This window comes from Caloenas nicobarica, unplaced genomic scaffold, assembly GCF_036013445.1.
Source record: "Caloenas nicobarica isolate bCalNic1 unplaced genomic scaffold, bCalNic1.hap1 Scaffold_86, whole genome shotgun sequence".
NCBI lineage: Eukaryota > Metazoa > Chordata > Aves > Columbiformes > Columbidae > Caloenas > Caloenas nicobarica.
The window spans coordinates 126693-150614 of record NW_027017719.1 but is presented as its reverse complement, the minus strand read 5'-3'; positions in this window follow the sequence as shown (position 1 = coordinate 150614).

The window sequence follows — 23922 nt, the reverse complement described above, 5'->3', positions numbered from 1 at the left end:
GGTCTCTATGGTCTCTATGGGTCTCTATGGTCTCTATGGTCTCTATGGGTCTCTATGGTCTCTATGGGTCTCTATGGTGATGTATCCGATCTGTATGGTCTCTATGGGTCTCTATGGTCTGTATGGTCCCTTTGGGTCTCTATGGTCCCTATGGTGATGTATCCGATCTCTATGGTCTCTATGGGTCTCTATGGTCTCTATGGTCCCTATGGGTCTCTATGGTCTCTATGGTGATGTATCCGATCTCTATGTTCTCTATGGTCTCTACGGGTCTCTATGGTCTCTATGGGTCTCTATGGTCTCTATGGTGATGTATCCGATCTCTATGGTCTCTATGGGTTTCTATGGTCTCTATGGTCTCTATGGTCTCTATGGTGATGAATCCGATATCTATGGTCCATATGGTATCTATGGTCCCTATGGGTCTCTATGGTCTCTATGGTGATGTATCCGATCTCTGTGGTCTCTATGGGTGTCTATACTCTCCATGGTGATGTATCCCATCTCTATGGTCTCTACGGTCTCTATGGCCTCTATGGTCTCTATGGTCCCTATGGGTCTCTATGGTGATGTATCCGGTCTCTATGGTCTCTATGGTCTCTATGGGTCTCTATGGTCTCTATGGTGATGTATCCGATCTCTATGGTCTCTATGGTCTCTATGGTCTCTATGGTCCCTATGGGTCTCTGTGGTCTCTATGGTGATGTATTCGGTCTCTATGGTCTCTATGTTATCTATGGTCTCTATGGTCTCTATGGTCTCTATGGTGATGTATCCGATCTCTATGGTCTCTATGAGTGTCTATGGTCACTATGGTCCCTATGGGTCTCTGTGGTCTCTATGGTGATGTATACAGTCTCTATGGTCTCTATGGTATCTATAGTCCCTATGGGTCTCTATGGTCTCTATGGTGATGTATCCGATCTCTATGGTCTCTATGGGTCTCTATAGTCTCTCTGGTGATGTATCTGGTCTCTATGGGTCTCTATGGTCTCTATGGTCTCTATGGTCTCTATGGTCTCTATGGTCCCTATGGGTCTCTATGGTCTCTATGGTGATGTATCCGATCTCTATGGTCTGTATGGTCTCTATTGGTATTTATGGTCTTTATGGGTCTCTATGGTCTCTATTCGGTCTTTATGGTCTCTATTGTCTCTATGGTCTGTATGGTCTCTATGGTCCCTATGGGTCTCTATGGTCTCTATGGTGATGTATCCGATCTCTATGGTCTCTATGGGTCTCTATGGTCCCTATGGGTCTCTATGGTCTCTATGGATATGTATCCGATCTCTATGGTCGCTATGGTCTCTATGGGTCTCTATGGTCTCTATGGTCTCTATGGGTCTCTATGGGTCTCTATGGTCTCTATGGGTCTCTGTAGTCTCTATGGTCTCTATGGGTCTCTATGGTCTGTATGGTCTCTATGGGTCTCTATGTTCTCTATGGTGATGTATCCGATCTCTATGGTCGCTATGGGTCTCTATTGTCTGTATGGTCCCTATGGGTCTCTATGGTCTCTATGGGTCTCTATGGGTCTCTATGGTGATGTATTAGATCTCTATGGTCTCTATGGGTCTCTATGGTCTGTATGGTCTCTCTGGTCCCTATGGGTCTCTATGGTCTCTATGGTGATGTATCCAATATCTATGGTCTTTATGGTCTCTATGGGTCTGTATGGTCCCTATGGGTCTCTATGGTCTCTATGGTGATGTATCCGATCTCTATGGCCTCTATGGGTCTCTATGGTCTCTATGGTCCCTATGGGTCTCTATGGTCTCTATGGTGATGTATCCGATCTCTATGGTCTCTATGGTCTCTATGGGTCTATATGGTCTCTATGGTCTCTATGGGTCTCTATGGTCTCTATGGTCTCTATGGGTCTCTATGGTCTCTATGGGTCTCTATGGTGATGTATCCGATCTGTATGGTCTCTATGGGTCTCTATGGTCTGTATGGTCCCTTTGGGTCTCTATGGTCCCTATGGTGATGTATCCGATCTCTATGGTCTCTATGGGTCTCTATGGTCTCTATGGTCCCTATGGGTCTCTATGGTCTCTATGGTGATGTATCCGATCTCTATGTTCTCTATGGTCTCTACGGGTCTCTATGGTCTCTATGGGTCTCTATGGTCTCTATGGTGATGTATCCGATCTCTATGGTCTCTATGGGTTTCTATGGTCTCTATGGTCTCTATGGTCTCTATGGTGATGAATCCGATATCTATGGTCTCTATGGTATCTATGGTCCCTATGGGTCTCTATGGTCTCTATGGTGATGTATCCGATCTCTATGGTCTCTATGGGTGTCTATACTCTCTATGGTGATGTATCCCATCTCTATGGTCTCTATGGTCTCTATGGCCTCTATGGTCTCTATGGTCCCTATGGGTCTCTATGGTGATGTATCCGGTCTCTATGGTCTCTATGGTCTCTATGGGTCTCTATGGTCTCTATGGTGATGTATCCGATCTCTATGGTCTCTATGGTCTCTATGGTCTCTATGGTCCCTATGGGTCTCTGTGGTCTCTATGGTGATGTATTCGGTCTCTATGGTCTCTATGTTATCTATGGTCTCTATGGTCTCTATGGTCTCTATGGTGATGTATCCGATCTCTATGGTCTCTATGAGTGTCTATGGTCTCTATGGTCCCTATGGGTCTCTGTGGTCTCTATGGTGATGTATACAGTCTCTATGGTCTCTATGGTATCTATAGTCCCTATGGGTCTCTATGGTCTCTATGGTGATGTATCCGATCTCTATGGTCTCTATGGGTCTCTATAGTCTCTATGGTGATGTATCCGGTCTCTATGGTCTCTATGGGTCTCTATGGTCTCTATGGTCTCTATGGTCTCTATGGTCTCTATGGTCCCTATGGGTCTCTATGGTCTCTATGGTGATGTATCCGATCTCTATGGTCTGTATGGTCTCTATTGGTATTTATGGTCTCTATGGGTCTTTATGGTCTCTATTGGGTCTTTATGGTCTCTATTGTCTCTATGGTCTGTATGGTCTCTATGGTGCCTATGGGTCTCTATGGTCTCTATGGTGATGTATCCGATCTCTATGGTCTCTATGGGTCTCTATGGTCTCTATGGTCCCTATGGGTCTCTATGGTCTCTATGGTGATGTATCCGATCTCTATGGTCTCTATGGTCTCTATGGGTCTATATGGTCTCTATGGTCTCTATGGGTCTCTATGGTCTCTATGGTCTCTATGGGTCTCTATGGTCTCTATGGGTCTCTATGGTGATGTATCCGATCTGTATGGTCTCTATGGGTCTCTATGGTCTGTATGGTCCCTTTGGGTCTCTATGGTCCCTATGGTGATGTATCCGATCTCTATGGTCTCTATGGGTCTCTATGGTCTCTATGGTCCCTATGGGTCTCTATGGTCTCTATGGTGATGTATCCGATCTCTATGTTCTCTATGGTCTCTACGGGTCTCTATGGTCTCTATGGGTCTCTATGGTCTCTATGGTGATGTATCCGATCTCTATGGTCTCTATGGGTTTCTATGGTCTCTATGGTCTCTATGGTCTCTATGGTGATGAATCCGATATCTATGGTCTCTATGGTATCTATGGTCCCTATGGGTCTCTATGGTGATGTATCCGATCTCTGTGGTCTCTATGGGTGTCTATACTCTCCATGGTGATGTATCCCATCTCTATGGTCTCTACGGTCTCTATGGCCTCTATGGTCTCTATGGTCCCTATGGGTCTCTATGGTGATGTATCCGGTCTCTATGGTCTCTATGGTCTCTATGGGTCTCTATGATCTCTATGGTGATGTATCCGATCTCTATGGTCTCTATGGTCTCTATGGTCTCTATGGTCCCTATGGGTCTCTGTGGTCTCTATGGTGATGTATTCGGTCTCTATGGTCTCTATGTTATCTATGGTCTCTATGGTCTCTATGGTCTCTATGGTGATGTATCCGATCTCTATGGTCTCTATGAGTGTCTATGGTCACTATGGTCCCTATGGGTCTCTGTGGTCTCTATGGTGATGTATACAGTCTCTATGGTCTCTATGGTATCTATAGTCCCTATGGGTCTCTATGGTCTCTATGGTGATGTATCCGATCTCTATGGTCTCTATGGGTCTCTATAGTCTCTCTGGTGATGTATCTGGTCTCTATGGGTCTCTATGGTCTCTATGGTCTCTATGGTCTCTATGGTCTCTATGGTCCCTATGGGTCTCTATGGTCTCTATGGTGATGTATCCGATCTCTATGGTCTGTATGGTCTCTATTGGTATTTATGGTCTTTATGGGTCTCTATGGTCTCTATTCGGTCTTTATGGTCTCTATTGTCTCTATGGTCTGTATGGTCTCTATGGTCCCTATGGGTCTCTATGGTCTCTATGGTGATGTATCCGATCTCTATGGTCTCTATGGGTCTCTATGGTCCCTATGGGTCTCTATGGTCTCTATGGATATGTATCCGATCTCTATGGTCGCTATGGTCTCTATGGGTCTCTATGGTCTCTATGGTCTCTATGGGTCTCTATGGGTCTCTATGGTCTCTATGGGTCTCTGTAGTCTCTATGGTCTCTATGGGTCTCTATGGTCTGTATGGTCTCTATGGGTCTCTATGTTCTCTATGGTGATGTATCCGATCTCTATGGTCGCTATGGGTCTCTATTGTCTGTATGGTCCCTATGGGTCTCTATGGTCTCTATGGGTCTCTATGGGTCTCTATGGTGATGTATTCGATCTCTATGGTCTCTATGGGTCTCTATGGTCTGTATGGTCTCTCTGGTCCCTATGGGTCTCTATGGTCTCTATGGTGATGTATCCAATATCTATGGTCTTTATGGTCTCTATGGGTCTGTATGGTCCCTATGGGTCTCTATGGTCTCTATGGTGATGTATCCGATCTCTATGGTCTCTATGGGTCTCTATGGTCTCTATGGTCCCTATGGGTCTCTATGGTCTCTATGGTGATGTATCCGATCTCTATGGTCTCTATGGTCTCTATGGGTCTATATGGTCTCTATGGTCTCTATGGGTCTCTATGGTCTCTATGGGTCTCTATGGTCTCTATGGGTCTCTATGGTGATGTATCCGATCTGTATGGTCTCTATGGGTCTCTATGGTCTGTATGGTCCCTTTGGGTCTCTATGGTCCCTATGGTGATGTATCCGATCTCTATGGTCTCTATGGGTCTCTATGGTCTCTATGGTCCCTATGGGTCTCTATGGTCTCTATGGTGATGTATCCGATCTCTATGTTCTCTATGGTCTCTACGGGTCTCTATGGTCTCTATGGGTCTCTATGGTCTCTATGGTGATGTATCCGATCTCTATGGTCTCTATGGGTTTCTATGGTCTCTATGGTCTCTATGGTCTCTATGGTGATGAATCCGATATCTATGGTCTCTATGGTATCTATGGTCCCTATGGGTCTCTATGGTCTCTATGGTGATGTATCCGATCTCTATGGTCTCTATGGGTGTCTATACTCTCTATGGTGATGTATCCCATCTCTATGGTCTCTATGGTCTCTATGGCCTCTATGGTCTCTATGGTCCCTATGGGTCTCTATGGTGATGTATCCGGTCTCTATGGTCTCTATGGTCTCTATGGGTCTCTATGGTCTCTATGGTGATGTATCCGATCTCTATGGTCTCTATGGTCTCTATGGTCTCTATGGTCCCTATGGGTCTCTGTGGTCTCTATGGTGATGTATTCGGTCTCTATGGTCTCTATGTTATCTATGGTCTCTATGGTCTCTATGGTCTCTATGGTGATGTATCCGATCTCTATGGTCTCTATGAGTGTCTATGGTCTCTATGGTCCCTATGGGTCTCTGTGGTCTCTATGGTGATGTATACAGTCTCTATGGTCTCTATGGTATCTATAGTCCCTATGGGTCTCTATGGTCTCTATGGTGATGTATCCGATCTCTATGGTCTCTATGGGTCTCTATAGTCTCTCTGGTGATGTATCCGGTCTCTATGGTCTCTATGGGTCTCTATGGTCTCTATGGTCTCTATGGTCTCTATGGTCTCTATGGTCCCTATGGGTCTCTATGGTCTCTATGGTGATGTATCCGATCTCTATGGTCTGTATGGTCTCTATTGGTATTTATGGTCTCTATGGGTCTTTATGGTCTCTATTGGGTCTTTATGGTCTCTATTGTCTCTATGGTCTGTATGGTCTCTATGGTGCCTATGGGTCTCTATGGTCTCTATGGTGATGTATCCGATCTCTATGGTCTCTATGGGTCTCTATGGTCCCTATGGGTCTCTATGGTCTCTATGGATATGTATCCGATCTCTATGGTCGCTATGGTCTCTATGGGTCTCTATGGTCTCTATGGTCTCTATGGGTCTCTATGGGTCTCTATGGTCTCTATGGGTCTCTGTAGTCTCTATGGTCTCTATGGGTCTCTATGGTCTGTATGGTCTCTATGGGTCTCTATGGTCTCTATGGTGATGTATCCGGTCTCTATGTTCTCTATGGTCTCTATGGTCTCTATGGTGATGTATCCGATCTCTAAGGTCTCTATGAGTCTCTATGGTCTCTATGGTCCCTATGGGTCTCTGTGGTCTCTATGGTGATGTATACAGTCTCTAATGTCTCTATGGGTTTCTATGGTCTCTATGGTCTCTATGGTCTCTATGGTGATGAATCCAATATCTATGGTCTCTATGGTATCTATGGTCCCTATGGGTCTCTATGGTCTCTATGGTGATGTATCCGATCTCTATGGTCTCTATGGTCTCTATGGGTCTCTATACTGTCTATGGTGATGTATCCCATCTCTATGGTCTCTATGGTCTCTATGGCCTCTATGGTCTGTATGGTCCCTATGGGTCTCTATGGTCTCTATGGTGATGAATCCTATCTCTATGGTCTCTATGGGTCCCTATGGTCTCTATGGTCCCTATGGGTCTCTATGGTCTCTATGGTGATGTATCCGATCTCTATGGTCTCTATGGGTCTCTATGGTCTCTATGGTCTCTATGGTCTCTATGGTCCCTATGGGTCTCTATGGTCTCTATGGTGATGTATCCGATCTCTATGGTCTGTATGGTCTCTATGGGTCTTTATGGTCTCTATGGGTCATTATGGTCTCTATGGTCTTTATGGTCTGTATGGTCTCTATGGTCCCTATGGGTCTCTATGGTCTCTATGGTGAAGTATCCGATCTGTATGGTCTCTATGGGTCTTTATGGTCTCTATGGTCTCTATGGTTTTATGGTCTCTATGGTCCCTATGGGTCTCTATGGTCTCTATGGTGATGTATCCGATATCTATGGTCTTTATGGTCTCTATGGGTCTCTATGCTCTGTATGGTCCCTATGGGTCTCTATGTTCTCTATGGTGATGTATCCGATCTCTATGGTCTCTACGGGTCCCTATGGGTCTCTATGGTGATGTATCCGATCTCTATGGTCTCTATGGTCTCTATGGGTCTCTATGGTCTCTATGGTCTCTATGGGTCTCTATGGTCTCTATGGGTCTCTATGGTCTCTATGGGTCTCTGTAGTCTCTATGGGTCTCTGTAGTCTCTATGGTGATGTATCCGATCTCTATGCTCTCTATGGGTCTCTATGGTCCCTATGGGTCTGTATGGTCTCTATGGTGATGTATCCGATCTCTATGGTCTCTATGGTCTCTATGGGTCTCTATGGTCTCTATGGTGTCTATGGGTCTCTATGGTCTCTATGGGTCTCTATAGTCTCTATGGTGATGTATTCAATCTCTATGGTCTCTATGGGTCTCTATGGTCTGTATGTTCCCTGTGGGTCTATAAGGTCTCTATGGTGATGTTTCCGATCTCTATGGTCTCTATGGTCCCTATGGGTCTCTATGGTCTCTATGGTGATGTATCCGGTCTCTATGGTCTCTATGTTCTCTATGGTCTCTATGGTCTCTATGGTCTCTATGGTGATGTATCCGATCTCTATGGTCTCTATGAGTCTCTATGGTCTCTATGGTCCCTATGGGGCTCTGTGGTCTCTATGTTGATGTATATAGTCTCTAAGGTCTCTATGGGTTTCTATTGTCTCTATGGTCTCTATGGTCTCTATGGTGATGAATCCGATCTCTATGGTCTCTATGGTATCTATGGTCCCTATGGCTCTCTATACTCTCTATGGTGATGTATCCCATCTCTATGGTCTCTATGGTCTCTATGGTCTCTATGGCCTCTATGGTCCCTATGGGTCTCTATGGTCTCTATGGTGATGTATCTGATTTCTATGGTCTGTATGGTCTCTATGGGTCTTTTTGGTCTCTATGGGTCTTTAGGGTCTCTATGGTCTTTATGGTCTGTATGGTCTCTATGGTCCCTATGGGTCTCTATGGTCTCTATGGTGATGTATCCGGTCTCTATGGGTCTCTATGATCTCCATGGTCCCTATGGGTCTCTATGGTCTCTATGGTGATGTATCCGATCTCTATGGTCTGTATGGTCTCTATGGGTCTTTATGGTCTCTATGGTCTCTATGGTCTGTATGGTCTCTATGGTCCCTATGGGTCTCTATGGTCTCTATGGTGATGTATCCGATCTCTATGGTCTTTATGGTCTCTATGGGTCTCTATGCTCTGTATGGTCCCTATGGGTCTCTATGGTGATGTATCCGATCTTTATGGGTCTCTATGGTCTCTATGGTCCCTCTGGGTCTCTATGGTCTCTATGGTGATGTATCCGATCTCTATGGTCTCTATGGTCTCTATGGGTCTCTATGGTCTCTATGGGTCTCTATGGTCTCTATGGTCTCTATGGGTCACTATGGGTCTCTATGGTCTCTATGGGTGTCTATAGTCTCTATGGTGATGTATTCGACCTCTATGGTCTCTATGGTCTCTATGGATCTCTATGGTCTGTATGGTCCCTATGGGTCTCTATGGTCTCTATGGTGATGTATCCGATCTCTATGGCCTCTATGGGTCTCTATGGTCCCTATGGGTTTCTATGGTCTCTATGGTCTCTATGGGTCTCTATGGTCTCTATGGTCCCTATGGGTCTCTATGGTCTCTATGGTGATGTATCCGATCTCTATGGTCTCTATGGTCTCTATGGGTCTCTATGGTCTCTATGGGTCTCTATGGTCTCTATGGTCTCTATGGTGATGTATCCGATCTCTATGGTCTCTATGGGTCTCTATGGTCTCTATGGTCCCTATGGGTCTCTATGGTGATGTATCCGATCTCTATGGTCTCTATGGTCTCTATGGTCTCTATGGGTCTCTATGGTCTCTATGGGTCTCTATGGGTCTCTATGGTGATGTATTCGGTCTCTATGGTCTCTATGGGTCTTTATGGTCCCTATGGGTCTCTATGGTCTCTATGGTGATGTATCCGATTTCTATGGTCTCTATGGGTCTCTATGGTCTGTATGGTCCCTATGGGTCTCTATGGTCTCTATGGTGATGTATCCGATCTCTATGGTCTCTATGGGTCTCTATGGTCTCTATGGTCCCTATGTGTCTCTGAGGTCTCTATGGTGATGTATGCGATCTCTATGGTCTCTATGGGTCTTTATGGTCTCTATGGGTCTCTATGGGTCTCTATGGTCCCTATGGGTCTCTATGGTCTCTATGGTGATGTATCCGATCTCTATGGTCTCTATGGGTCTCTATGGGTCTCTATGGTCTCTATGGTCCCTATGGGTCTCTATGGTCTCTATGGTGATGTATCCGATCTCTATGGTCTCTATGGTCTCTATGGGTCTCTATGGTCTCTATGGTCTCTATGGGTCTCTATGGTCTGTATGGTCCCTATGGGTCTCTATGGTCTCTATGGTGATGCATCCGATCTCTATGGTCTCTATGTTCTCTATGGTCTCTATGGTCTCTATGGTCTCTATGGTGATGTATACAGTCTCTATGGTCCCTATGGGTTTCTATGGTCCCTATGGGTCTCTATGGTGATGTATCCGATCTCTATGGTCTGTATGGTCTCTATGGTCCCTATGGGTCTCTATGGTCTCTATGGTGATGTATCCCGTCTCTATGGTCTCTATGGGTCTCTATGGTTTCTATGGTCTCTATGGTCCCTATGGGTCTCTATGGTCTCTATGGTGATGTATCCGATCTCTATAGTCTGTATGGTCTCTATGGGTTTTTATGGTCTCTATGGTCTGTATGGTCTCTATGGGTCTCTATGGTTATGTATCCGATATCTATGGTCTCTATGGGTCTCTTTGGTCCCTATGGGGCTCTTTGGTCTCTATGGTGATGTATATAGTCTCTAAGGTCTCTATGGGTTTCTATTGTCTCTATGGTCTCTATGGTCTCTATGGTGATGAATCCGATCTCTATGGTCTCTATGGTATCTATGGTCCCTATGGGTCTCTATGGTCTCTATGGTGATGTATCCGATCTCTATGGTCTCTATGGTCTCTATGGTCCCTATGGGTCTCTATGGTCTCTATGGTGATGTATCCGATCTCTATGGTCTCTATGGTCTCTATGGTCTCTATGGCCTCTATGGTCTCTATGGTCCTTATGAGTCTCTATGGTCTCTATGGTGATGTATCCGGTCTCTATGGTCTCTATGGTCTCTATGGTCTCTATGGGTCTCTATGGTCTCTATGGTGATGTATCCGGTCTCTATGGTCTCTATGGGTTTCTATGGTCTCTATGGTCTCTATGGTCTCTATGGTGATGAATCCTATCTATATGGTCTCTATGGTCTCTATGGCCCCTATGGGTCTCTATGGTCTCTATGGTGATGTATCCGATCTCTATGGTCTCTATGGTCTCTATGGTCTCTATGGTCCCTATGGGTCTCTATGGTCTCTATGGTGATGTATCCGATCTCTATGGTCTGTATGGTCTCTATGGGTCTTTATGGTCTTTATGGGTCTTTATGGTCTCTATGGTCTTTATGGTCTGTATGGTCTCTATGGTCCCTATGGGTCTCTATGGTCTCTATGGTGATGTATCCGGTCTCTATGGGTCTCCATGGTCTCCATGGTCCCTATGGGTCTCTATGGTCTCTATGGTGATGTATCCGATATCTATGGTCTTTATGGTCTCTATGGGTCTCTATGCTCTGTATGGTCCCTATGGATCTCTATGTTCTCTATGGTGATGTATCCGATCTCTATGGTCGCTATGGGTCTCTATTGACTGTATGGTCCCTATGGGTCTCTATGGTGATGTATCCGATCTCTATGGTCTCTATGGTCTCTATGGGTCTCTATGGTCTCTATGGGTCTCTATGGGTCTCTATGGTCTGTATGGTCCCTATGGGTCTCTATGGTCTCTATGTTGATGTATCCGATCTCTATGGTCTCTATGGGTCTCTATGGGTCTTTATGGTCTCTATGGGTCTTTATGGTCTCTATGGTCTCTATGGTCTGTATGATCTCTCTGGTCCCTATGGGTCTCTATGGTCTCTATGGTGGTGTATCCGGTCTCTATGGTCTCTATGGGTCTCTATGATCTCTATGGTCCCTATGGGTCTCTATGTTCTCTATGGTGATGTATCCGATCTCTATGGTCTGTATGGTCTCTATGTGTCCTTATGGTCTCTATGGTCTCTATGGTCTGTATGGTCTCTATGGTCCCTGTGGGTCTCTATGGTCTCTATGGTGATGTATCCGATATCTATGGTCTTTATGGTCTCTATGGGTCTGTATGGTCCCTATGGGTCTCTATGGTCTCTATGGTGATGTATCCGATCTCTATGGTCTCTATGGGTCTCTATGGTCTCTATGGTCCCTATGGGTCTCTATGGTCTCTATGGTGATGTATCCGATCTCTATGGTCTCTATGGTCTCTATGGGTCTATATGGTCTCTATGGTCTCTATGGGTCTCTATGGTCTCTATGGTCTCTATGGGTCTCTATGGTCTCTATGGGTCTCTATGGTGATGTATCCGATCTGTATGGTCTCTATGGGTCTCTATGGTCTGTATGGTCCCTTTGGGTCTCTATGGTCCCTATGGTGATGTATCCGATCTCTATGGTCTCTATGGGTCTCTATGGTCCCTATGGGTCTCTATGGTCTCTATGGTGATGTATCCGATCTCTATGTTCTCTATGGTCTCTACGGGTCTCTATGGTCTCTATGGGTCTCTATGGTCTCTATGGTGATGTATCCGATCTCTATGGTCTCTATGGGTTTCTATGGTCTCTATGGTCTCTATGGTCTCTATGGTGATGAATCCGATATCTATGGTCTCTATGGTATCTATGGTCCCTATGGGTCTCTATGGTCTCTATGGTGATGTATCCGATCTCTATGGTCTCTATGGGTGTCTATACTCTCTATGGTGATGTATCCCATCTCTATGGTCTCTATGGTCTCTATGGCCTCTATGGTCTCTATGGTCCCTATGGGTCTCTATGGTGATGTATCCGGTCTCTATGGTCTCTATGGTCTCTATGGGTCTCTATGGTCTCTATGGTGATGTATCCGATCTCTATGGTCTCTATGGTCTCTATGGTCTCTATGGTCCCTATGGGTCTCTGTGGTCTCTATGGTGATGTATTCGGTCTCTATGGTCTCTATGTTATCTATGGTCTCTATGGTCTCTATGGTCTCTATGGTGATGTATCCGATCTCTATGGTCTCTATGAGTGTCTATGGTCTCTATGGTCCCTATGGGTCTCTGTGGTCTCTATGGTGATGTATACAGTCTCTATGGTCTCTATGGTATCTATAGTCCCTATGGGTCTCTATGGTCTCTATGGTGATGTATCCGATCTCTATGGTCTCTATGGGTCTCTATAGTCTCTATGGTGATGTATCCGGTCTCTATGGTCTCTATGGGTCTCTATGGTCTCTATGGTCTCTATGGTCTCTATGGTCTCTATGGTCCCTATGGGTCTCTATGGTCTCTATGGTGATGTATCCGATCTCTATGGTCTGTATGGTCTCTATTGGTATTTATGGTCTCTATGGGTCTTTATGGTCTCTATTGGGTCTTTATGGTCTCTATTGTCTCTATGGTCTGTATGGTCTCTATGGTGCCTATGGGTCTCTATGGTCTCTATGGTGATGTATCCGATCTCTATGGTCTCTATGGGTCTCTATGGTCCCTATGGGTCTCTATGGTCTCTATGGATGTGTATCCGATCTCTATGGTCGCTATGGTCTCTATGGGTCTCTATGGTCTCTATGGTCTCTATGGGTCTCTATGGGTCTCTATTGTCTCTATGGGTCTCTGTAGTCTCTATGGTCTCTATGGGTCTCTATGGTCTGTATGGTCTCTATGGGTCTCTATGTTCTCTATGGTGATGTATCCGATCTCTATGGTCGCTATGGGTCTCTATTGTCTGTATGGTCCCTATGGGTCTATATGGTCTCTATGGGTCTCTATGGGTCTCTATGGTGATGTATTCGATCTCTATGGTCTCTATGGGTCTCTATGGTCTGTATGGTCCCTATGGGTCTCTATGGTCTCTATGGTGATGTATCCGATCTCTATGATCTCTATGGGTCTCTATGGGTCTTTATGGTCTCTATGGGTCTTTATGGTCTCTATGGTCTCTATGGTCTGTATGGTCTCTCTGGTCCCTATGGGTCTCTATGGTCTCTATGGTGATGTATCCAATATCTATGGTCTTTATGGTCTCTATGGTTCTGTATGGTCCCTATGGGTCTCTATGGTCTCTATGGTGATGTATCCGATCTCTATGGTCTCTATGGGTCTCTATGGTCCCTATGGGTCTCTATGTTCTCTATGGTGATGTATCCGAACTCTATGGTCTCTATCATCTCTATGGGTCTATATGGTCTCTATGGTCTCTATGGGTCTCTATGGTCTCTATGGTCTCTATGGGTCTCTATGGTCTCTATGGGTCTCTATGGTGATGTATCCGATCTGTATGGTCTCTATGGGTCTCTATGGTCTGTATGGTCCCTTTGGGTCTCTATGGTCCCTATGGTGATGTATCCGATCTCTATGGTCTCTATGGGTCTCTATGGTCTCTATGGTCCCTATGGGTCTCTATGGTCTCTATGGTGATGTATCCGATCTCTATGTTCTCTATGGTCTCTACGGGTCTCTATGGTCTCTATGGGTCTCTATGGTCTCTATCGTGATGTATCCGATCTCTATGTACTCTATGGGTTTCTATGGTCTCTATGGTCTCTATGGTCTCTATGGTGATGAATCCGATATCTATGGTCTCTATGGTATCTATGGTCCCTATGGGTCTCTATGGTCTCTATGGTGATGTATCCGATCTCTATGGTCTCTATGGGTGTCTATACTCTCTATGGTGATGTATCCCATCTCTATGGTCTCTATGGTCTCTATGGCCTCTATGGTCTCTATGGTCCCTATGGGTCTCTATGGTGATGTATCCGGTCTCTATGGTCTCTATGGGTCTCTATGGTGATGTATCCGATCTCTATGGTCTCTATGGTCTCTATGGTCTCTATGGTCCCTATGGGTCTCTGTGGTCTCTATGGTGATGTATTCGGTCTCTATGGTCTCTATGTTATCTATGGTCTCTATGGTCTCTATGGTCTCTATGGTGATGTATCCGATCTCTATGGTCTCTATGAGTGTCTATGGTCTCTATGGTCCCTATGGGTCTCTGTGGTCTCTATGGTGATGTATACAGTCTCTATGGTCTCTATGGTATCTATAGTCCCTATGGGTCTCTATGGTCTCTATGGTGATGTATCCGATCTCTATGGTCTCTATGGGTCTCTATAGTCTCTATGGTGATGTATCCGGTCTCTATGGTCTCTATGGGTCTCTATGGTCTCTATGGTCTCTATGGTCTCTATGGTCTCTATGGTCCCTATGGGTCTCTATGGTCTCTATGGTGATGTATCCGATCTCTATGGTCTGTATGGTCTCTATTGGTATTTATGGTCTCTATGGGTCTTTATGGTCTCTATTGGGTCTTTATGGTCTCTATTGTCTCTATGGTCTGTATGGTCTCTATGGTGCCTATGGGTCTCTATGGTCTCTATGGTGATGTATCCGATCTCTATGGTCTCTATGGGTCTCTATGGTCCCTATGGGTCTCTATGGTCTCTATGGATATGTATCCGATCTCTATGGTCGCTATGGTCTCTATGGGTCTCTATGGTCTCTATGGTCTCTATGGGTCTCTATGGGTCTCTATGGTCTCTATGGGTCTCTGTAGTCTCTATGGTCTCTATGGGTCTCTATGGTCTGTATGTTCTCTATGGTCTCTATGGTCTCTACGGTGATGTATCCGATCTCTAAGGTCTCTATGAGTCTCTATGGTCTCTATGGTCCCTATGGGTCTCTGTGGTCTCTATGGTGATGTATACAGTCTCTAATGTCTCTATGGGTTTCTATGGTCTCTATGGTCTCTATGGTCTCTATGGTGATGAATCCAATATCTATGGTCTCTATGGTATCTATGGTCCCTATGGGTCTCTATGGTCTCTATGGTGATGTATCCGATCTCTATGGTCTCTATGGTCTCTATGGCCTCTATGGTCTCTATGGTCCCTATGGGTCTCTATGGTCTCTATGGTGATGAATCCTATCTCTATGGTCTCTATGGGTCCCTATGGTCTCTATGGTCCCTATGGGTCTCTATGGTCTCTATGGTGATGTATCCGATCTCTATGGTCTCTATGGGTCTCTATGGTCTCTATGGTCTCTATGGTCTCTATGGTCCCTATGGGTCTCTATGGTCTCTATGGTGATGTATCCGATCTCTATGGTCTGTATGGTCTCTATGGGTCTTTATGGTCTCTATGGGTCATTATGGTCTTTATGGTCTGTATGGTCTCTATGGTCCCTATGGGTCTCTATGGTCTCTATGGTGATGTATCCGGTCTCTATGGGTCTCTATGGTCCCTATGGGTCTCTATGGTCTCTATGGTGATGTATCCGATCTGTATGGTCTCTATGGGTCTTTATGGTCTCTATGGTCTCTATGGTCTGTATGGTCTCTATGGTCCCTATGGGTCTCTATGGTCTCTATGGTGATGTATCCGATATCTATGGTCTTTATGGTCTCTATGGGTCTCTATGCTCTGTATGGTCCCTATGGGTCTCTATGTTCTCTATGGTGATGTATCCGATCTCTATGGTCTCTACGGGTCCCTATGGGTCTCTATGGTGATGTATCCGATCTCTATGGTCTCTATGGTCTCTATGGGTCTCTATGGTCTCTATGGTCTCTATGGGTCTCTATGGTCTCTATGGGTCTCTATGGTCTCTATGGGTCTCTGTAGTCTCTATGGGTCTCTGTAGTCTCTATGGTGATGTATCCGATCTCTATGCTCTCTATGGGTCTCTATGGTCCCTATGGGTCTGTATGGTCTCTATGGTGATGTATCCGATCTCTATGGTCTCTATGGTCTCTATGGGTCTCTATGGTCTCTATGGTGTCTATGGGTCTCTATGGTCTCTATGGGTCTCTATAGTCTCTATGGTGATGTATTCAATCTCTATGGTCTCTATGGTCTCTATGGGTCTCTATGGTCTGTATGGTCCCTGTGGGTCTATAAGGTCTCTATGGTGATGTTTCCGATCTCTATGGTCTCTATGGTCCCTATGGGTCTCTATGGTCTCTATGGTGATGTATCCGGTCTCTATGGTCTCTATGTTCTCTATGGTCTCTATGGTCTCTATGGTCTCTATGGTGATGTATCCGATCTCTATGGTCTCTATGAGTCTCTATGGTCTCTATGGTCCCTATGGGGCTCTGTGGTCTCTATGGTGATGTATATAGTCTCTAAGGTCTCTATGGGTTTCTATTGTCTCTATGGTCTCTATGGTCTCTATGGTGATGAATCCGATCTCTATGGTCTCTATGGTATCTATGGTCCCTATGGCTCTCTATACTCTCTATGGTGATGTATCCCATCTCTATGGTCTCTATGGTCTCTATGGTTTCTATGGCCTCTATGGTCTCTATGGTCCCTATGGGTCTCTATGGTCTCTATGGTGATATATCTGATCTCTATGGTCTGTATGGTCTCTATGGGTCTTTTTGGTCTCTATGGGTCTTTATGGTCTCTATGGTCTTTATGGTCTGTATGGTCTCTATGGTCCCTATGGGTCTCTATGGTCTCTATGGTGATGTATCCGGTCTCTATGGGTCTCTATGATCTCCATGGTCCCTATGGGTCTCTATGGTCTCTATGGTGATGTATCCGATCTCTATGGTCTGTATGGTCTCTATGGGTCTTTATGGTCTCTATGGTCTCTATGGTCTGTATGGTCTCTATGGTCCCTATGGGTCTCTATGGTCTCTATGGTGATGTATCCGATCTCTATGGTCTTTATGGTCTCTATGGGTCTCTATGCTCTGTATGGTCCCTATGGGTCTCTATGGTGATGTATCCGATCTTTATGGGTCTCTATGGTCTCTATGGTCCCTATGGGTCTCTATGGTCTCTATGGTGATGTATCCGATCTCTATGGTCTCTATGGTCTCTATGGGTCTCTATGGTCTCTATGGTCTCTATGGGTCTCTATGGTCTCTCTGGTCTCTATGGGTCACTATGGGTCTCTATGGTCTCTATGGGTGTCTATAGTCTCTATGGTGATGTATTCGACCTCTATGGTCTCTATGGTCTCTATGGATCTCTATGGTCTGTATGGTCCCTATGGGTCTCTATGGTCTCTATGGTGATGTATCCGATCTCTATGGCCTCTATGGGTCTCTATGGTCCCTATGGGTCTCTATGGTCTCTATGGTCTCTATGGGTCTCTATGGTCTCTATGGTCCCTATGGGTCTCTCTGGTCTCTATGGTGATGTATCCGATCTCTATGGTCTCTATGGTCTCTATGGGTCTCTATGGTCTCTATGGGTCTCTATGGTCTCTATGGTCTCTATGGTGATGTATCCGATCTCTATGGTCTCTATGGGTCTCTATGGTCTCTATGGTCCCTATGGGTCTCTATGGTGATGTATCCGATCTCTATGGTCTCTATGGTCTCTATGGTCTCTATGGGTCTCTATGGTCTCTATGGGTCTCTATGGGTCTCTATAGTCTATATGGTGATGTATTCGATCTCTATGGTCTCTATGGGTCTCTATGGTCTGTATGGTCCCTATGGGTCTCTATGGTCTCTATGGTGATGTATCCGATCTCTATGGTCTCTATGGGTCTCTATGGTCTCTATGGTCCCTATGTGTCTCTGAGGTCTCTATGGTGATGTATGCGATCTCTATGGTCTCTATGGGTCTCTATGGGTCTCTATGGGTCTCTATGGTCCCTATGGGTCTCTATGGTCTCTATGGTGATGTATCCGATCTCTATGGTCTCTATGGGTCTCTATGGGTCTCTATGGTCTCTATGGTCCCTATGGGTCTCTATGGTCTCTATGGTGATGTATCCGATCTCTATGGTCTCTATGGTCTCTATGGGTCTCTATGGTCTCTATGGTCTCTATGGGTCTCTATGGTCTGTATGGTCCCTATGGGTCTCTATGGTGATGCATCCGATCTCTATGGTCTCTATGTTCTCTATGGTCTCTTTGGTCTCTATGGTCTCTATGGTGATGTATACAGTCTCTATGGTCTCTATGGGTTTCTATGGTCCCTATGGGTCTCTATGGTGATGTATCCAATCTCTATGGTCTGTATGGTCTCTATGGTCCCTATGAGTGTCTATGGTCTCTATGGTGATGTATCCGGTCTCTATGGTCTCTATGGGTCTCTATGGTGATGTATCCGATCTCTATAGTCTGTATGGTCTCTATGGGTTTTTATGGTCTCTATGGTCTGTATGGTATCTATGGGTCTCTATGGTTATGTATCCGATATCTATGGTCTCTATGGGTCTCTTTGGTCCCTATGGGGCTCTTTGGTCTCTATGGTGATGTATATAGTCTCTAAGGTCTCTATGGGTTTCTATTGTCTCTATGGTCTCTATGGTCTCTATGGTGATGAATCCGATCTCTATGGTCTCTATGGTATCTATGGTCCCTATGGGTCTCTATGGTCTCTATGGTGATGAATCCGATCTCTATGGTCTCTATGGTCTCTATGGTCCCTATGGGTCTCTATGGTCTCTATGGTGATGTATCCGATCTCTATGGTCTCTATGGTCTCTATGGTCTCTATGGCCTCTATGGTCTCTATGGTCCTTATGAGTCTCTATGGTCTCTATGGTGATGTATCCGGTCTCTATGGTCTCTATGGTCTCTATGGTCTCTATGGGTCTCTATGGTCTCTATGGTGATGTATCCGGTCTCTATGGTCTCTATGGGTTTCTATGGTCTCTATGGTCTCTATGGTCTCTATGGTGATGAATCCTATCTATATGGTCTCTATGGTCTCTATGGCCCCTATGGGTCTCTATGGTCTCTATGGTGATGTATCCGATCTCTATGGTCTCTATGGTCTCTATGGTCTCTATGGTCCCTATGGGTCTCTATGGTCTCTATGGTGATGTATCCGATCTCTATGGTCTGTATGGTCTCTATGGGTCTTTATGGTCTCTATGGGTCTTTATGGTCTCTATGGTCTTTATGGTCTGTATGGTCTCTATGGTCCCTATGGGTCTCTATGGTCTCTATGGTGATGTATCCGGTCTCTATGGGTCTCCATGGTCTCCATGGTCCCTATGGGTCTCTATGGTCTCTATGGTGATGTATCCGATATCTATGGTCTTTATGGTCTCTATGGGTCTCTATGCTCTGTATGGTCCCTATGGATCTCTATGTTCTCTATGGTGATGTATCCGATCTCTATGGTCGCTATGGGTCTCTATTGTCTGTATGGTCCCTATGGGTCTCTATGGTGATGTATCCGATCTCTATGGTCTCTATGGTCTCTATGGGTCTCTATGGTCTCTATGGGTCTCTATGGTCTCTATGGGTCTCTATGGTCTGTATGGTCCCTATGGGTCTCTATGGTCTCTATGTTGATGTATCCGATCTCTATGGTCTCTATGGGTCTCTATGGGTCTTTATGGTCTCTATGGGTCTTTATGGTCTCTATGGTCTCTATGGTCTGTATGATCTCTCTGGTCCCTATGGGTCTCTATGGTCTCTATGGTGGTGTATCCGGTCTCTATGGTCTCTATGGGTCTCTATGGTCTCTATGGTCCCTATGGGTCTCTATGTTCTCTATGGTGATGTATCCGATCTCTATGGTCTGTATGGTCTCTATGGGTCCTTATGGTCTCTATGGTCTCTATGGTCTGTATGATCTCTCTGGTCCCTATGGGTCTCTATGGTCTCTATGGTGGTGTATCCGGTCTCTATGGTCTCTATGGGTCTCTATGGTCTCTATGGTCTCTATGGGTCTCTATGGTCTCTATGGGTCTCTATGGGTCTCTATGGTCTCTATGGGTGTCTATAGTCTCTATGGTGATGTATTCAACCTCTATGGTCTCTATGGTCTCTATGGGTCTCTATGGTCTGTATGGTCCCTATGGGTCTCTATGGTCTCTATGGTGATGTATCCGATCTCTATGGTCTCTATGGGTCTCTATGGTCCCTATGGGTCTCTATGGTCTCTATGGTCCCTATGGGTCTCTATGGTCTCTATGGGTCTCTATGGTCTCTATGGTGGTGTATCCGGTCTCTATGGTCTCTATGGGTCTCTATGGTCTCTATGGTCTCTATGGGTCTCTATGGTCTCTATGGGTCTCTATGGGTCTCTATGGTCTCTATGGGTGTCTATAGTCTCTATGGTGATGTATTCAACCTCTATGGTCTCTATGGTCTCTATGGGTCTCTATGGTCTGTATGGTCCCTATGGGTCTCTATGGTCTCTATGGTGATGTATCCGATCTCTATGGTCTCTATGGGGCTCTATGGTCTCTATGGTCTCTATGGGTCTCTATGGGTCTGTATGGTCTCTATGGTCTCTATGGTGATGTATCCGATCTCTATGGTCTCTATGGGTCTCTATGGTCTCTATGGTCCCTATGGGTCTCTATGGTGATGTATCCGATCTCTATGGTCTCTATGGGTCTCTATGGTCCCTATGGGTCTCTATGGTGATGTATCCGATCTCTATGGTCTCTATGGTCTCTATGGGTCTCTATGGTCTCTATGGGTCTCTATGGGTCTCTATAGTCTATATGGTGATGTATTCGATCTCTATGGTCTCTATGGGTCTCTATGGTCTGTATGGTCCCTATGGGTCTCTATGTTCTCTATGGTCTCTATGCGTCTCTATGGGTCTCTATGGGTCTCTATGGTCCCTATGGGTCTCTAAGGTCTCTATGGTGATGTATCCGATCTCTATGGTCTCTATGGGTCTCTATGGGTCTCTATGGTCTCTATGGTCCCTATGGGTCTCTATGGTCTCTATGGTGATGTATCCGATCTCTATGGTCTCTATGGTCTCTATGGGACTCTATGGTCTCTATGGTATCTATGGGTCTCTATGGTCTGTATGGTCCCTATGGGTCTCTATGGTCTCTATGGTGATGTATCCGATCTCTATGGTCTCTATGGGTCTCTATGGTCTCTATGGTCTCTATGGTGATGTATCCGATCTCTATGGTCTCTATGGGTCTCTATGGTCTCTATGGTCCCTATGGGTCTCTATGGTCTCTATGGTGATGTATCCGATCTCTATGGTCTCTATGGTCTCTATGGGTCTCTATGGTCTCTATGGTCTCTATGGGTCTCTATGGGTCTCTATGGTCTCTATGGGTCTGTATGGTCCCTATGGGTCTCTATGGTGATGTATCCGATCTCTATGTTCTCTATGGTCTCTATGGTCTCTATGGTCTCTATGGTCTCTATGGTGATGTATCCGATCTCTATGGTCTCTAAGAGTCTCTATGGTCCCTATGGGTCTCTGTGGTCTCTATGGTGATGTATACAGTCTCTGTGGACTCTATGGGTTTCTATGGTCCCTATGGGTCTCTATGGTGATGTATCCGATCTCTATGGTCTGTATGGTCTCTATGGGTCTCTATGGTCTCTATGGTCTCTATGGGTCTCTATGGGTCTCTATGGTCTCTATGGGTCTGTATGGTCCCTATGGGTCTCTATGGTGATGTATCCGATCTCTATGTTCTCTATGGTCTCTATGGTCTCTATGGTCTCTATGGTCTCTATGGTGATGTATCCGATCTCTATGGTCTCTAAGAGTCTCTATGGTCCCTATGGGTCTCTGTGGTCTCTATGGTGATGTATACAGTCTCTGTGGTCTCTATGGGTTTCTATGGTCCCTATGGGTCTCTATGGTGATGTATCCGATCTCTATGGTCTCTATGGTCTCTATGGTCCCTATGGGTCTCTATGGTCTCTATGGTGATGTATCCGGTCTCTATGGTCTCTATGGGTCTCTATGGCCTCTATGGTCTCTATGGTCCCTATGGGTCTCTATGGTCTCTATGGTGATGTATCCTATCTCTATAGTCTGTATGGTCTCTATGGGTTTTTATGGTCTCTATGGTCTGTATGGTCTCTATGGGTCTCTATGGTGATGTATCCGATATCTATGGTCTCTGTGGGTCTCTATGGTGATGTATCCGATCTCTATGGTCTCTATGGGTCTCTATGGTCTCTATGGTCTCTATGGGTCTCTATGGTCTCTATGGTCTCTATGGGTCTCTATAGTCTCTATGGTGATGTATTCGATTTCTATGGTCTCTATGGGTCTGTATGGTCCCTATGGGTCTCTATGGTGATGTATCCGATCTCTATGGTCTCTATGGGTTTCTATGGTCTCTATGGGTCTCTATGGGTCTCTATGGTCCCTATGGGTCTCTATGGTCTCTATGGTGATGTATCCGATCTCTACGGTCTCTATGGTCTCTATGGGTCTCTATGGTCTCTATGGTCTCTATGGACTGTATGGTCTCTATGGTCCCTATGGGTCTCTATGGTCTCTATGGTGATGTATCCGATCTCTATGGTCTGTATGGTCTCTATGGTCCCTATGGGTCTCTATGGTCTCTATGGTGATGTATCCGGTCTCTATGGTCTCTATGGGTCTCTATGGTCTCTATGGTCTCTATGGTCCCTATGGGTCTCTATGGTCTCTATGGTGATGTATCCTATCTCTATAGTCTGTATGGTCTCTATGGGTTTTTATGGTCTCTATGGTCTGTATGGTCTCTATGGGTCTCTATGGTGATGTATCCGATATCTATGGTCTCTATGGGTCTCTATGGTGATGTATCCGATCTCTATGGTCTCTATGGGTCTCTATGGTCTCTATGGTCTCTATGGTCTCTATGGTCTCTACGGTCTCTATGGGTCTCTATAGTCTCTATGGTGATGTATTCGATTTCTATGGTCTCTATGGGTCTGGATGGTCCCTATGGGTCTCTATGGTGATGTATCCGATCTCTATGGTCGCTATGGGTTTCTATGGTCTCTATGGGTCTCTATGGTCTCTATGGGTCTCTATGGTCCCTATGGGTCTCTATGGTCTCTATGGTGATGTATCCGATCTCTACGGTCTCTATGGTCTCTCTGGGTCTCTATGGTCTCTATGGACTGTATGGTCTATATGGTCCCTATGGGTCTCTATTGTCTCTATGGTGATGTATCCGATCTCTATGGTCTCTATGGTCTCTATGGGTCTCTATGGTCTCTATGGTCTCTATGGTGATGTATCCCATCTCTATGGTCTCTATGGTCTTTACGGTCTGTATGGTCCCTATGGTTCTCTGTGGTCTCTATGGTGATGTATCCCGTCTCTATGGTCCCTATGGGTCTCTATGGTCTCTATGGTGATGAATCCGATCTCTATGGTCTCTATGGGTCTCTATGGTCTCTATGGGTCTCTATAGTCTCTATGGTGATGTATTGGATCTCTATGGTCTCTATGGTGTCTATGGGTCTCTATGGTCTGTATGGTCCCTATGGGTCTCTATGGTCTCTATGGTGATGTATCCGGTCTCTATGTGTTTCTATGGTCTCTATGGTCTCTATGGTCTCTACGGTGATGAATCCGATCTCTATGGTCTCTATGGTCTCTATGGGTCTCTATGGTGTCCATGGTCCCTATGGGTCTCTATGGTCTCTATGGTCATGTATCCGATCTCTATGGTCTCTATGGGTCTCTATGGTCCCTATGGGTCT